Here is a 14,249-nt window from a genome sequence, read left to right on the forward strand (position 1 = left end):
TCTATATTGCGTTGCGTGGAAGTAAAGGGGAGAAATTCACTAGTTCCAGCACGATTAATGGAACCTTGGAGCATCCTTAATCTAAAGTGACTGCTTCTTTTAAAACCCTGCCTTTATATCACATTCAAATGTTTGTCTCATTAATTCCAAAAATTAATTCCGCACAGCGACGACAAATCAATGGATCATGTTCAAACAATCTAAATGAGTAAGTGAACGAATTTTCGTCCCCAGTATATTGATTATGTCACAAAGGCGTGGGTGTGTCATGAACTCTTCTCTGTTAAATTACAATTATATTGTTGTAAAGTATTTTTTGAAACTATGTATTTTAACCTACACTTATTTTGTGTTTACTTGTTCCAATTTGTAGTCACAATGTTGTTATAATTATTATTGGTTATATGAGTTATCTGGTAAAAATTCATGTTGTAGTACTCTCAGTATAGATTATTGACCGCAAAATTCAAATTTCTAGGATGATTAGAAATATCATATACATATATTGAGAATATGCTATACATACGATGGTCCACCCTGTATGCATTTCTTAGTCTTTAATGCAATTCTTTGAAGACCAAAACTAAAACTACGAATTACAGTTCATATTAACCAAATTATAGAAACATTTAAAATTATACATACCTATACGACTAGTATTAGGCGGATTAGGATCATTAAAATATAATTACGTTGGCTTTTTCACGGAAGTATTGTCCATAATCTCTCATAAAATACAATAACAAAAAAAAAAGATAAAACCACATGAAAGAATTTCCAAAAATATCAAAACATGTATGTATGTGTTCTATGTAGATATTTAAAAATAGGAAGTCATCTTAAATTGATAAATAGGGAGGCAAGATCGGGTCGAGAATCACCCGGTACACTCCACAGAAATTATACATGTGAACAAAAATGTTTAAACAAAATTAAAAACATCAATTTCTAAAACTGCATGCTCAAACGTTTCAGGCAACATTGATACAACAAATTATTATTTGTGAGCAAGCATAAAAAAATTCTAAACTACTCAAGCAGAAGCGGAAGTGGAAAACATTTCAACCACATTTTCTTTTCTTTAAAAAAAATACAGAAAATGTAAGCTTTCTCCGAACAGTATAAAAAATGTGCAATCGTACTCGTATATCGTAGAATTGTTGAAAAATTAATAAAATATAAGTCACACCTTTAGTGTACAAACAGAATAGCGGTGTCAATGTTCATTCAAATCAATATCTTATCATTTTTTCAACAAGATAGCGGTCAAGGTCATGTAGGTCAATACAAAAAATAATTGTAATATGACTGATAATTTGGAAAAACCGTTTTTACATTTTTATGTATGTATTTTTTTAAGTAAAGAGGAAGAATATGGCAGATATGTATAATTTGCACGTTAAAAAAAGAAATATCAAAAGCATTAAACATAAAAAATATTAAAACGGACACAAAAACAAAAACGCAAGAATTATTATAACTTCAATTAAAGTTAAAACCAATGTCAAAGTTCCAAGCACCGGAATCAAAATTTACAAGGGTAGTTCTGAAAGTAATGAGACACTCATACATAATGTAAATTTTTTTCTCGTTAAATAATATTATTCAGAGCAAAGAAATTAAATGAAAAATAAAACTATTTAAAATAAATTTCGGTCTCATTTACCTACTTTATTGCATATACCTAAGAATAAGCGCTTACAATTTTCATACTACAACTACAACTTCAGTAAAAAAATGAAAAGTGTATGTGGTTTACACCATAACAAATTAATTAACGTAGAACGGCGCGGCACACACACACACACGTAGTGTTATTAATTACTGTCGAAGTATGTTAACGGGTCAACCAGTGAGAGTTGCTACATTCCCCAGATTATCTAGGCGTTGTGCTGCCGACTCCATCTATCCAGTTAATAATCGGTTTGCTTAGCTCGCAGCACCATTATTTTAATTGATTGCTATGGCCAACATGAAAGAACCACCTCTTCCCGCGGCCGGACCAATTTTGTCATTGACCATTCCTAATACGACCATTTTCCGTCATAAAGTCGATTAGACACGTAGCCGCCCCCGCGCATCTACTCATTCCGCTTTAGTTATCATTTTAATGATGGGTAGCATACCGGGTTAAAACATCATTCAATAATTACATAGCACGATGCCGCCGCCGCCGCCGATTTCCAGGTAATAATTCTGGACTGGGGGGAGGGGGGTTGTCTAGACGTCGAGAGCAGTGCACTATCAGGACTATGTCTCGGGACACAAGGTCGTGGAACTGGGAAAGTGAAATCCTCGCCGACGCATAAAAAGTGTATCGAAACCCGTCGCTTTCCCCTACCACTGCGCCGATGGATGCAACCGACCATAGGACCTACCCGCCGCCCCCAACCAGACGGTTTTCGGCGGCGGGATCGATAGCAGCAGACACAACATACGCACACCCGCCGCCCCTGCCATCGAGAAAGGGACACAGACGAGGCGGGTTATCACTCCTACTTCTGCATTATTACATACACGGACGCTCAAATAAGCGCAGACATGTTTTGTGTGACTGGAACGGTAGCTGATTTCAGTTTCATTGAAGAATATAATTTAATTCGTATAAAAGGTCAATAAACGCACACTTGATAAAGCGAAATCTAAAACAAACACATAACAAATTAAAAAAATTATCAAAACAATGATAATCTTGGTTGTTTCGACAGATCACTAGATAAACAAAGTCGCAAATTTAAACTGGTTAAATACAGCACGTCAAGGATCATGCAATAAATACAAAGTGCGAAAAAAATTAAGATAAGTGAATATTTTCATCTCTTTTTAATTTGTGCGTAATTTAACCTAGAATTTACTCCACGAAAAGGAAAATATGTAGTTTTAGTTTTTACTAGTTTCTAAGAGTATACGACATCAAGCGTTTTCAGTTTGACCATACAAAAATACCAGGTGTCCCCGCGAAAAGTTTGGATGAGTTTATTTATAATGTCTTTAATATTGTAAATTTGAAATTTCAGGATGAGTCAGCAGATAGGGGGAAGTAAACTACTATAGTTGTCACATCATTACTCCGTTTCCAGCCGCTCCCAGTCACTCCTACTTCCAGATTTAAAATGACACCATACATTTTTAACGACGCATCATGAGAGCATCTTTTTTAGTAAGTCTGTGCAAAAAAGTGATAGATTACCAAGGAAAGTTTTTGAGATATCTGACTCCGAAATTTGAAAAACTGAATATTTATATCCATTAGAAAAGTTTAACATCATAAAAGTTTCGAAATGTCAAAATGAGTTTAAAAATCGACTGTAGACTCCAGTCGCTTCGTGAAGAGACATTAGATAGGGATGTGCAGCAACGCCATTTTTTTCGAGCCGGTCCATTATTAGTAAATAAGAGTGGTTGCTATTGCCTATTGGTTGGATATTTGGACCGCGCAAGTTTCCCCCACCAAATGTCTCTTCAGCCGCTAACAGAACTCGACTATTATCCATTTTGAACACTTAATTTTATTAAAATTATATAAACATTTTATCATTACCCTTAACATTATTCTAACCAGGCAAACTTGATTTATCTAATCGATAAAAAACATTAAATTTTTAAAACTTCAAATATTTCAAAAAACGTTCCTTCGCAACCTATCACTCTTTTTATGCAAATATACTAAAAAGGATATCCTATTTCATAATCCATCATTCAGATGGGGGGTGGCTGGGGTTAGAGTGATGACAAGACAACCACGCTAAATTATGTCCCCCAGGGGTTGACTTACATTCCAAAATTTCAATTTTGTAATATTAAAGACACCAGAAATACAGTCATCAGAAGTTTTCGCGCAAACACCCAGTATTTAAAATACATACACTATTGCAAGAGGCAACATAGTGAAATCAGAGTTCTGACGACTTGATGGCAAGATGTGCGTACGTATAATTTCCGCATGTCGGTGTTACTTAAAAAATTTCCCAATTTAATTACATATCTCATGATGTAGCCAAATATGCAGGTAACATAAATGTGTTAAAAATTCAGAAGAATCGCGATTTCTGACGAAACTGTGTGTTATAATTTATAAATGTTGTTACTAAACTGACTTTTTTTAGAAAATTGTATTTGTTTATTAAATTACCTAACATTTCGAAATGAAACCGATTTGTCCATCTGTTACGGTTTACCATGCCAACCCGTGAAAAACAGACACTACAATAGTATCTATAAAGTTGTCCTACGCAAGAGTGCGCACTGTCCACATTTTTTTTATGTCAACTGAACAAACAGTTGTTCTATTATTGACGCCCATGATTATTACAGCAGCGGATTACTCCAGTTTGCAGCGTTGCAACAATATTATCATTATGTAACTATGCAGTTGTAGTAGATCGCAAAAATATCCAGACAAAATGCGGAATTCGCCCGAATTTTCACAGTTTTACACAACCGTTTCCCACGCGAATCCACGTCTATTGGAAATATCGCCCAAGTGACGATAATGGACGTTGAGGAGGAAAAAAAATGACGAAACACTTAGAAACGGTGTAATTTCACACCGTTCTATTCTTCTGTTACAACACGATCCATTTGGTGTTAGTGCTTTTGTCTTGGTGGAAGACTTTATCAACCCCGCCCCTACCTCGTATATAGGTCGTAGCCTTCAACGGGGTTCAGAGGTCACGCCGAGCTGATTCAGCTGCACCCAATAGAAAGGGTGAGAGGGATCCGGTACAAAGCGTCGGCGCCTCGATCGATATTGCGACGCTCTGAATGGGGTATACCGGAGTCATCACGAAACTCACAGACGCCAAAAACTATTCGAGGTTTTCCATCTCCCGGGTTACTTCTGTACCAGTTTTCGACTAGAGAAAATTCGAGAGGGGAATTGGAAATGAGGGGTCGACCCTCCTTTCTCGTCACAGATGATCGTCGGTGGTTGATATGATTTTTATGCACAAACTCGAATAGTGGAATCAGCTCGCCGAAATCAATCAAAAGGTACAACTGACCTCATTTCGAATATTTTCTCAGTTTATTAATAGGTTTTACTGCTGGAAGTAGGCCGGGCGAGTTGCTTTCGTTTTACGACAGGGTGGATATAATCAGGACCCTGATACTGAACGTTCTAAAATTAAATGGGAGCAATTACGTTAATGTCGGCTTTCTGCAACTCGAACCACCCACCCACGTTCCGTCGAAAACAAAAAGAACACGATAACAACAAAAGAGAAGCAACGGCGCGCTGCTATATAAAGAGGGGAAACAGTTTTGGCGTCGCGACGGCGCGTTGCAATAAGAATATTCAGGTCAGAGACTGCAACGAGGGGGTGGCAGATAACTATGCGGAGGCGTACGAAGGTGGGGGTGGGAGTAAGAGTCTTCTTTCTCTCCTCGTTCCATCAATCAGGATACTCTGTGCTATTTCAGGTTATTGGAGGTCGTTCGGATCGAAATTAAAACATACACGACAACTGACGTCCTCGAGGTTACGAGGCTGCGACGCATGTCTAGTCGTTGCAACTGCATCCCTGCACCAATAACCTCGACTGCAAGGACGACCCCCTATTGGAATGCGCACAGTGAAATGGGTCATCCCTTACAAAGAGAGATTATTGACGAATGCAATTCCTCGCATTAATCAATCCTATTGCTTCTGTTGTTGAGAAACACATCATCACCAAGTTCTTTTAATGGAAAACTAGGTGTGTGCGATAAAATTGAGAAACTCTCGCTCTCTGCGTCGTTATTGAACTGGTTTTCTGGAACGGCTGACCCACTTCTGTGAGCGTCTCTTTCGATTTTGTTTCCAGGGTTTGGTGGTGGGTGGCCATCGCCCATTACGGACCAGGGATGTGTGGGCGTAAGTGCACATGAATCGACGTTTCTTCCACGACACTCTTCATGATTTCCTACCATTGTAGTGCCGCAACGTCAACAACATCGTAAATAATTCTTTTGTGACAAGTTTCATTTTATTATGTTGGAGTTATTGACAATAAAGTTGACTCGTTGTTTGCTGAATGAAAACGAGGATATTCTGACTTTCAGATTTACGGCACCTGTAAGTTCTTTGCCATTTCGCACCATGGTCAAGTTCCGTAGCGCGTCGAACCATGGTGGGTGCAGAGGGAGAGATCACAACTACAGACGTGACCTACGGCAACAAACTGTCGGAGGTCATCTGTGGACGTTTCGCGTTTGTGCGGCTTCAACACTCTGGATCGTTGCGGCACACATTTGAGCACTCCTACAATTACCAAACAGGCGTTTCGGTTACGTCATCCGTAACATAACGCAACAGCAAACTGAGTCAGTGGAACGAATTTCGGCAACCGAATCGTTCACGATTTTTTCAACCGAACGCACCAGACCATGCGTCGAAGAGTCGAAGGAGCAAATTGCATCGGTGGCAGAGAAGTGCATCGGCAATAACGAGGCGATTGTTTGGGAGCAGCCGGCCGAGACCAAGGCCTCGGCTGCGATCCGGTCAAGTGGATGACGTGGAACGGCTGCATAAGGGTACCCCCATGGGGGTATTAATTTCCAAAAAAAAAGTATCCAGAGTTATGATATCGTGTCGGGACCATTATGATGCACCGCACGCGCTTCAACACGACTAATTGACTGCTTTTTGCTCTATTTCTAGACTGGTTGTCTCCACCACAACACGCCGTCCTTGTCCGTTTTTAACTTTCATTAACACTAATTACGATGGCCGACTTGTGCTCTTCACCGAGGCTAAATTAATAAATTACCGAGACCTTTTCCCTTCGTTCTGGCCCAAGCCGCTGGAACCCACGCGGATCCTGCATCTTTAACACCACAAAGAAAAAACCGAATACAATTTTCATGTTACTTTAAATATTAGTTAACCTGCAAACCGAATGCCTCCTGTACTCTCACGCTAACCTTAAAACTCATATTCTCAAAAATAATCACCATTAAAACCAAAGAGCAAGGCTTAAGGCTACATCGCATGGTGTGGGCGTCAAAGGTGGATGGCAAGTGATTTAATGCAACTATAGGCAATAACTTAAATGTGTTATTTAATGACGTAATAACGTATTTCTAGAGATCAACATTTTTAAAATCATAAATGATATAAATTCTTGTACGTATTTTAAATTTTATGGAAGTCAAAATTGTCCTCATTTCGAAAGGGCAAGTAAATCATAAACTAATTTTTAATTTATTCTCGTCTACCTTTTCCCCTTCACTTCACGAATGAATTCAAGAAAATAAAAATGACAATGGTTAAATACAAAAAAAAAATGTAAAAAATAACAAGCTCGACAAATCGATCGCCATTAAAAATCAGTCTTGACACGATTACAAATCCGGTTCAAAATTCACAGACATGAACTTGACACGTCGTCTTACAAAAGAACAGACGAGACAAAAGATCAAAACAAAAACGTCAATACAATCGCAGCTTGAGGTTGTTATTCTTCGACTGTATACATTGGGTCTCCGTCAACAGACATTTCTAATCTCGGTTGCTGCAACTGAAATTGTTTATTTAGAACCTCGTCGATGAAACATCGTGTTGGACTCGGCGGCGTTCCGTGGCAATGATTAAGGGGGCGAGACCGGCTAGACGCGGTGTTTTTTGAACGCAGTAGCAACAGCAACCACTTTACTAAATGAAGATGGCCTTGGCTCTAAAGCGGCGGTGCAGTTATGCATTTGCCGCGGCTGCTGCATAGGTCAAAGATTCCCGGTCATTGCTAAGAAACGAGAATTAAAATTACATATAGAGTCACCGTCCCGTTGGAATATTCTACTCTCTCAACTGGGTTTAAACTTCTAAACGAATGAAATTGTAAATTTACACTAACACACGAGGAACTATCCAGTTACATTTTTTATGGACGCCGACGGTCTCAAAAAATATGTATGTTGTTTTCCTTTTACGAACTAATTTGTAATGTAGATTTTGGAACACTGTTGTAAATAACAATAAACGTCCCAACTGACTTTTCACCAAACGACTGAAGAACTAATGACAACATGAAATTAAGTGATAATGTTGATTGTTTCTTGAAAAAAAAACCATCACCAAGAAACTCAAATTTCGTTGTTCCAATCACTAATAGAGCTACAAGATCTACTAGAACAGAGACGTAGACTTCTCAAGCTGCACTGACTGTCTGAAACGTGGTTGTTCCAATTGTTACTTACAAGAATGAGTGGCGTTATCGGACATCATCATCATGGGATATAAACAAACGATTCATTCATTTAAGTAATCCGATGCACATCCAACGCGACATACAAACACAAACACACTCGTAGATAAATAACATCAATTGAGACCGACGACATAAAAACACGACCATAAATATGTCGTGCAATTACCGACAACATAGACTGGATGTAGTTGGTGTTTCAATTGCATCGACTGTGTTACGCACGCACTCACACGATACTCCGACTGCCGACGGTTGCATCCATACCCGAATAGATATGCCCTCGAAAGTGTGTGCATATGGTCTCAAGGACACCCACGATAGGTACACAGAAGGGAACGCCTTGATATTCCGATAGGCGCGTCCTCGGACGATATTAAATAACATCCTAATTGCAACACCAATATTAATCCCGATTGGAGGAAGGAAGGATAGGGCAATTTCCTCTTGTTTGAATGGTTCAAATTAAGAGGCACAGTTACCGGCATAATCAAATTATCAAAGGGAAAATCTCCCAAAAAACATCGAACCCTGATTATCGAAACGGACGTCGTGTCTCTCTTTTGTGTCTTTGTTTTCGAGTTCGCGAAGAAGTCTCGAACGTTCGCGCTTGCCTATATTTATTTGTAGACGTTATCCATGTGTAAATGTATTTTGCAGCCAGACTGAAGTAAACACGACTATGCAGGGCAATGCATCAATCCAAGGTTAGTGTAAATAAACGGGGCCTGCACTGTGCCATGCATTATCTCTCTCTAATCCGTTCGCTTTATTGGAAACTATCGCTCTCGCCTGGATACATATTTATTACTGGGTCGAACTCGAACGTTCGGTGTGCTGCTGGCTTGTTGCAGGACGACGGAACGATCGATTGCAACAGAACACGTCTAAAATAATTACCGCCAACGTTCAAGTTTGTTACAGTGAAGCCAACTCGCCCCGCACAACTTTTCCGACAACTGTCAATGTACAACTTTAAAAAAATACATTCAAAAAACTCATATTTCTCTACTTCTTAATGATTCTGTAATGCGATGATTAATGATAAATCTGTTGCTCACCTCGGAATCTTCAAGAGTAATAAACTTTCCTCCCCACAGTACCTATTTAAATAGTGAAATTTACTAAAAATCAATCACGAACATTTTTTAGGTTAAAAAAACATGCGACTTGAACAGTGGCAACGGTGGTGCAACTCGTCGCATATCTAAATGATCGCGGTTAAGCGAGTTGATCCTAAAAAAAATAATATCCCAAATCTATTTTCACCTCCGAAGCTGATGCATGTATAATACATGACATAATTTTACATTTTTCAACGGCGTCGTAGAATGGTCGTACCCGATTTTTGGATTTTTTTTTGGTTATGAATTGGTTGGTACAACTGCGAACTGCTCGACCGGTTTCGTTGTGCGTTGTCTGTTGTCTGTGGTTGACATTTTCACGTTGGTGTTTTAGCAGCAATCTCAAGAAAGTTATATTTCTTCAGTCAATCAATACAAAGTGTTGTTTAAAATATTTCACAAAAGATTCTTCGCAACTAATTGTCAGTGCCAGGAGAACATAAATAAAATCGAGTCTACTCTGTCGGCAGTAACTAGGTTATGTTGTTAATTTACCGCCTGTTTTAATACAATTTATTGACATTTGTACGGTGTGTAACTTTCCTAATTTGCATCGATCCGATCATAAAAGTAAGTGTTCGAAAATCCCTTGAAGATACATTGTCGCTTGATTTTTCAAGGAATAGAATGTTCGCAAGATTTAAAACAGCAGACGCCCCCAAACAAGCAAATACATGGATCAAGCCTAGCAGACCAATGAAGTATCCCTACACGTGGGCTGCAAAAATCGCCCAATTTCCTTTCAAATTTTATTTTGAAAACAACTGGGTATGGAGATATTACCCAGTTGGATGTCTTTTGTCTGTTCCAGTTTTTATGTACCTATCACGCCTTTGTAAGTAATTTATCTGTTGCTGATTTTTTTAATTTATTAATTTTTTTGTAATGCACGGGTATGCATTTGTGAATTTGATAACTTACTCCAGACTATTTTGTTTTAGCAAATTCTCCAGCAAACAAAGCCAAGTGGGCAGAAATACGTCGTAAGGAATTGTCCGAGTGCCACTGAACAGAATTCACATAATCCAGTTTTTTCTATTGATATGTTAATACTGTTCAAATAAAATAAAAAGTAAACACTTTTTCTAACATAAACCACGCAAGTTTTGTTGCTTCTGGAACTAATAAAAGCCAAGCTTCCTAATAAAATAGATCAACAATGCCGAAGGGGGCTCGGCACAAAGACAACATTGTAAATTCATTGAAACGACGAGCAAACACACGGAGGCACTTAACACGATTTGCCTCTTTCTATGCTGATGCGCTTCATAAAAATGCACCGCGCCGAAGACCTTATCATCTAGTTCATAACGACTACAATCCAAACTCCATGAAACAGGATCGGCCGGATGGATGCAAGGGCGTTTTCGGAAATAAAAAACACTCTTGACGCAAACAAATTTCTTAGACACAAAGTGCACTGATTGATGCATTTGCAGCAGAGAAAAATTCGACCGATATAAATAATTACAGCCACGTTGAAGTTTCGAAAGAAAATGTTGTTGCAAGATGCGCCTGTTTATACACTGTGGGATGTCGGTCGAGGGGAGACACTGCCGGATGCATTCCCACAGATAAGATAGGAGGGAGTCGGGTCGGTTTTGATAAAGCGCAGACGACGAAAATGTCGACGTCGAAGACGGAATTACGTCCGCTAACGTTTCAAAGATGTTGGTGTGACATAAAAGTAGGAACGACGTGGAAAAGTTGGAAGCAAGGCAATTTATATTAGATGATACGGTTTCGTTTTGTATCTTGTTTTTCGATCTGGCCAGGGAAAAATTTTTATGTATTTTTATGTATTCCATTTTTACGTGATTTCGAAACGCGGTTCAGATTTTATAATTTGCAAAGGTCAAGCAACTTGAAATGAGGAAGAGGAACACCATCGCAGTCGACACTCCATCCATGTTCCTGCATGTGCACTTGTCAATTACTGATAGATTTCTTGTACGTACAGTCGAAACGATTGATGAGTAGACACAAGAAAGCCTCATTACCATATAATAATATGATTTACATGTAACATAAATTGGAAAACATTGATGGATGATCGCCCGGCGCTGAAACAATTCATTATCCATCCGAGCGGGCGTCCCTCAGGCCACCACCAGGACACCGATGTTTCTCTCTGCGTCGTTGGAGCTCTTAAAAAAATATTTCCGACAAGTTTCGTGCATTTTTTACGGACCCTCTGCATTTACAAACCACAAAGGAATATGTGGGTTAGCCGTATAAATAAATCAGAGCGTCGGGACGCCTTTTTTTCTCTGTAGCGCACGCTTTCCAGATTTAGACGGACCTCCCAACTGCCCACCCATAATTTACGCCACAGTTGGCGCTGTACGATCGTTTTGTTTACGCCGGGATGATTAACAGGCGGAGTCGAATGACAAGAGTTGCACTATACCGACCTATGCCAACAACTTCGAAGATGAGCGATACAAAAATAGGATGGCTTCGATTGAAGGAAATCGTGGGAACGAGACCCTCAGGAGGGTCGATGAAACCCTAGAGAGCAGAGTCCTGGCAGGACGCCCGTTCCTGAATGCGACCGAGCTATTTATAAATTAGCTGCACTTACACACATTCCAGATGCATGCTATAACGAGGTTACAAGGACCGTTCTTGACTTTGTCTGTAACATCGATGCATCACCGAATGAACCTGTATTTTTTTCCACTGTACGTAGTAACAAATCTGACTTATCCACAAGGGAAACCGTACAAAAAACAAACGTCACCAATCGTAAAAGGATTTGTTCCAAAGGTTTCTTGAAGAGTTCTCTTCATCATGAATGTTGAAATAAATCGTTCAGAACAACTTTAATTTCTGAATCCATTAAAACCCATCAAAATTACCATACCAAACGGTTCGTTTCTATACGAGGATAAATTTCAAATCCTGCACTTTAACATTTCAGTATCGACCGGTTCGTTATTGCCCTTTGTTCACTCGAACTGGAGCAAAGTAATATCTGCAAGGGGTTTGTTTTGTATAATAAAAACTCAAAACACCTAAAGCGTGACGTCTCATCTTTACCAAACTGCAACCTTCTATGTACATAAAAAGTGGTACATAGTTTTAAAGATACACATGAAAAAGCATTGCCAAGATGTACTCCAACAAACCAAAACATGACGGAAACATTATGGTATATAACCTGTTTTTAATCCTATCTCGATGCAATTATTGACGTTCGAATGCAAAAACGTTTTATTTTTAGCAACTTTCAGGCCAGTGCACCATCTGTGTCGTTTAACTTGAACTTCGCCGATAAATATTGTATTTAACTCAAATAATAAATAAATGTACGATGTTTAAAACTGTTTTTACCAGATCGAACCCTTGAATCAAGCAAGACGTGTATAAATAAGCAAGAGATAACAGACAGGCGGAGTGAAATTACATTTCCTGACAAAATTTTTAATTAGATCCGTTTATTATGTTAGTAGTGGTATGCGCTGGTCTTATTTCCTCCGACTTATCAGTTTGTTTATTGTAATGTGGGTTATCACGTTGACCTGTCCTAATAAATATCAAACACAACAAGTCTATATTTGTCCCGTCGCTCGACGAGAATTTGTGATTAAAGGGAATCGTACTCTTCAAAGGAACCGTATTTTTTTTTGGGCGATTTGAAACGACGTCAATGAATTATAAGCCAAACAGGACTCTAACACAAGTGTGGAAAGTGCGAAGACAACAAAACAATTTGATATTAAATCTGACTTCTGATAAGCGTGGGTTGAATAGAAGCACAGCAGGTGAGTGTACAGGTAATTAATATTAACTAAACTCCCACACCTTGGCGAATGACCAAGGCCAGATCGATCAAATTGATCCCGCAATCAAATTGACACCTCTGACTGTTTGCCGATGAATAACGTCACACTTTTAATGATCACGTCGGATTAAATGTCACCGTGTCCTATTAATGCGCGATATTAAATCATTTTCGTCGGGGAAAAAAAATAACCGGGAACTCAATTTAAATTTCCGACTTGTTACCGTAACCTGGCATTTTCCATCCGAACAAAAATTAATTTTCGTTTAATTAAAACAGTTTCCATTTTAAAAAAGTCGTTGTTGACACGGCCAAATAAACGATATCAAAAGGAAATCTTGGGTAAAACCCCCCTCTGCGTTACCCGAGCGAAACAGTTAATTGCGCGAACGTTTCAAATATAAATCTAATTAAAAGAGGGGTGACATTAGTGAGGCGTCCGATAGGGTTCAAGGCCGAAGGGTGAAACTCGGCGTGTTATTGGCTATAACGCATGCGAAGACAATACGGTTTCTGTGGGATTATACACGTGCCTAAAAATACCGACAATAACGAATCCCATTGATCCGCCTACGGGGCCCCCGAAATAAAGTTATCGGTCGTGAAAAATAGGTGACCCGATTCATTTTAAACAGAAGAGTGGCGTTGATTCCGCAAAATTTACGCGAAATACAACTGGCATTTGATTTTTTTTAAATAAAAACAATTTGAGCACAATGTATGAAGTTCCCCTTTACCTGTCTCATAAATGTCAGTTTTAACATCGGCGATTAGTCTTTCTCGCTACATCCTGCAGTTCTTACATATGGCTGAATTAAGAAAATACACAGAGTGGCTGTTAAACATCGTGTGTTGGCTTTTGCAGAATCCTCGTTTTTTAAGTTTGAAACTTATTAAACATCTGTACTGAAAGTCATGATTTTATTTAAAAACCTATTTGAGATGATATTGGTCTAAAAAAAAAATTGTTGGTGCACATTGCACTTACACATTTCACTTAAATATTTATTACAAACACGCAAAAATACATACGATTTGTTAAAAAATATTGCCAGAACCTGACCTCCTTTTAAACATACGCACAAAGAATCACAAACGGAAGTAGGTACATATTAAATTATGGTTATTGAAGTGCAAGTGGGTAAAATTCATTAA

The 14,249-nt window shown here is 38.7% G+C and overlaps 1 protein-coding gene across 4 annotated transcripts in view; it reads right to left on the bottom strand.

Annotated features, from left to right (window-relative positions):
* EcR (Ecdysone receptor) overlaps positions 1 to 14,249 on the bottom strand; it is an 89,225-nt gene that overhangs the window by 32,522 nt on the left and 42,454 nt on the right. Inside the window, exon 1 of one of the 4 annotated variants that reach the window (XM_069041678.1) lies at positions 9,245 to 9,350. The exons of 2 other annotated variants lie outside the window; for them this stretch is intronic. The gene's annotated coding sequence lies outside the window, so the exon portion shown is untranslated. Of the gene's footprint in view, positions 1 to 8,175; positions 8,430 to 9,244; positions 9,351 to 14,249 lie in introns of those variants that run through there. One more of the 4 variants, XM_069041677.1, reaches the window with a different exon arrangement.

Source organism: Tenebrio molitor, chromosome 3, assembly GCF_963966145.1.
Source record: "Tenebrio molitor chromosome 3, icTenMoli1.1, whole genome shotgun sequence".
In the NCBI taxonomy this organism is placed as follows: domain Eukaryota; kingdom Metazoa; phylum Arthropoda; class Insecta; order Coleoptera; family Tenebrionidae; genus Tenebrio; species Tenebrio molitor.